The sequence below is a fragment of the Frankliniella occidentalis genome, unplaced genomic scaffold, assembly GCF_000697945.3.
Source record: "Frankliniella occidentalis isolate FOCC.00 unplaced genomic scaffold, Focc_3.1 Scaffold25, whole genome shotgun sequence".
In the NCBI taxonomy this organism is placed as follows: Eukaryota; Metazoa; Arthropoda; class Insecta; order Thysanoptera; family Thripidae; genus Frankliniella; species Frankliniella occidentalis.
This window is the reverse complement of record NW_026267155.1, coordinates 1,600,880-1,603,770: the sequence shown is the minus strand read 5'-3', so window position 1 is coordinate 1,603,770 and position 2,891 is coordinate 1,600,880. Positions and strand designations below refer to the sequence as shown.

General features: G+C 42.6%; 1 long non-coding RNA gene across 1 annotated transcript in view; it reads left to right on the top strand.

Annotated features, from left to right (window-relative positions):
- The first annotated feature begins 608 nt into the window (after positions 1-608).
- Positions 609-2,891, top strand: part of LOC127748997 (uncharacterized) — a 9,247-nt gene continuing 6,964 nt past the window's right edge. The window contains exons 1-2 of the long non-coding RNA XR_008010897.1: positions 609-808; positions 1,856-1,924. This is a non-coding gene — a long non-coding RNA (uncharacterized LOC127748997). The remainder of the gene's footprint in view (positions 809-1,855; positions 1,925-2,891) is intronic.

Sequence of the window (2,891 nt, the reverse complement as noted above, 5' to 3'; positions counted from 1 at the left end):
GCTATTTCAGCTATTTCAAAGCTATTTCAGCTATTTCAAAGCTATTTCAGCTATTTCAAAACTATTTCACCTATTTCACTGCTATTTCAAAGCTATTTCAACAAATTTGTACACCTATTTCAGTAGTTATTTCCCCCTCGGGTAGGCGCGCCCGCCGCGCTCGCCGCCAGGGCGGCTGGCCTACCCCGCTGCTGTTAGGCGCTCGCCCCACGACCGACTAGCTGGAGCTTATGTCGTTAGCCGCTAACGGTTAGCGACTAGGGGAGTAAAGGAAGTTGGGGAGTAGGGGAGTGCGAGCTACTCCCCACGAGTGTGAGTGGCAGTCTTTTAATAAGTATATATGCACATTTATATGCACCCTTCTTTGTAAATTTGCTGTTTTCGTTATCGAACGCTGTTTGAGAGCGCGAAAATGAATGTGATCCGCAACAGCAGACTGCCACTCGCCATCCGAAGGGGAGGAGCTCCACTCCTCTACTCCCCAACTCCCTTTACTCCCCTAGTCGGTAACCCCATATACCCTGACTCCGACACAGCTGTACGGGTTGGTTGCCACGCACTGGCGTGCAGGCGCGGAAGGCGAGGGGGAAGCGGTGGAGGTGGCGGAAGCGGCCAGGCCGGAGGCTGGAAACGTAAATAAACAGGGCCTTCTGCTCAATACCGGCAATTCCCACACAAATTCATTATAGGATTCAGAATCAGGAATCAGAATTCTAGGCGGTGGACAACCGTGTTCGTGTTTTGATATTAATCGCATTTGATGGTGGCTTCCTGAACATTAATCGTTCTGTTCCGATTATTGTAAGAGGTTAGGTGCTCCAGCAGTAGCTTTATTTATACACTGATTAGTTCTAATATATTTTTGGAAGGCAAAGTAAATATTTAAACTTGGCTCACTGTAAGCTTTGTTGAAAAGGTGTTGAATGGGTACGCCCGCCGCCCCTCCCTTCCATGCACTGTGTTAAATATTGTTGTAGGTAATTTGCAAATGGGTGAACAAACTTATTACACATTTTAGATATTGGACATACACTGCAGTCATGTTGCAGTTTTGCCGGTTTTGCTACCTGGGTATGATACATTTTACGCTGTATTATTCCTTGTGGAACAGCAAAATGTATTAGGTTAGGTTGGGGTGTAGGCTTTGATAGTCAACTGAGGGTTTTAGCGCTATTTGTGTAATTATCTAAACGATCAAACAATCAAAGTGCGTTGCAGCTAATTTGCAGCTGCTCTATCCACTACTGTCCTAATAATTACTGTGAAAAAGGTATCTGGGAGATGTGCATAGCCTACAGTATGCGCAGAGGGATATATATGTTACGTACACTTAATACTTGAGTCCAGTGCCAAATTAGTTATTTGAAAGACCATGGTCATTTAGAGTATGGGGGGAGAGGCATTTAAAAGTGTATTGTAATATTAATATGCTTATTATTTATTTATTTTTATTCGTAATTTAGCTTTGACAGAGAGCATTACTAGTTGATATACATGATAGAATGTACTATTTGAAGTTTGTAAAATCATTGTTTAAAAACTCTTCTATTGAGTGGGCTCCATTGCTAGTAAGCACCTCTTCAGCACAGCTTTAAATCTTTTTTCATTTTTGATGTTCTTGATTTCCTGAGGGAGGTGGTTGAATAGCCCACTCCCAATATGATTTGGATTAATTTTTTTCATATTCATGACGGTATTTCTTTTTGTGGAAGTCTTTCTTCCCTCAGAAAGAAAGACTGTGGTGAATTCTGTTACCATAGTATGAGTAAAATTATATGTAATGAATGGTTGATAATTGTCGAGTAACAATTGAAAGCAAACATAGCACTAAAAGAACCATTTAATATGATTGCAGGAACACGGCCCGGAAATGTTCTTGACATGAGCAAAGAAGTCCATGGAGACATTTTACCTGAAAGTATAGGTGAGTTGACATGACAGTACCAGCACTGGTCCGATTTGTCTCTGTTCAGACTCTATGAGAAGCTCTCATTGGTGTGCATCAAAGGGCGGTTTTTGATGGTTTTTGTGGTGCCTTGGTTCTTCCCTGACGATAACAATCCTCCCCCGTCAAAATCAAGGCTGATTTGTTAAACATGTCTTTAAAAAACTGGGCAATTTGAAAAACTGCTGGAATTGGGTTGGATAGATCGGCAGACCCCCCTTTCTCTTGCTCTGTCTAAATATTCCCATCAGTTTTTGCTAAAAACACATAACCTTTGTAAATTTTGCCAAAAATGAAAAAATTGAAAATCGCTGGAAATGATTGGATTTGGTCCGACAGCATCCTCTTCAATCTCTCCGTCGAAATTTAACGCCGCCGGGCCATTTTAAGTAAGTTAGGCCTGTGTTTCTTGGACCGGTTCGCCTGCTAGGTAGGCAGCCCCTTTTACGCTGCCGGCAGATTCAAAAGTCACCCCCTTAAAATTCAAGTTTTTGTGGACAGGGGTTGTTTCTGACGAAACCAAAAGTAGTTTAGTGGTTCCCTGGCTCACCCCTGTCGATTCGAATACTTTTCCGTCGAAATCTGGATCCAAATTTACACAAAATTTTGCCAAAAATTTAAAACAAATGAAAACCACTGGGAATGGATTGGTCCGATAGCATCCTCTTTCAATCTCTCCGTCAAAATTTCACGCCGCCGGTCCATTTCAAATGAGTAGTGCCTGCTTTTCTTGGACCCATCGCACGCTGCGCTCCAGATTCAGAAGACGACCTCTTCGTAAAAGTTAAAACCGAAGTTTCTGTGGACAGGGGTGGTTTCTGACGGAACCAAAGTTAGTTTTGTGGTCCGCTGGTTCACCCCTGTCGATTCGACTACTTTTCCGTCGAAATCCGGACCCATCGATTTTCGCTAAAAACACAAAGGCTATAGCCTTTGTAAATTTGGC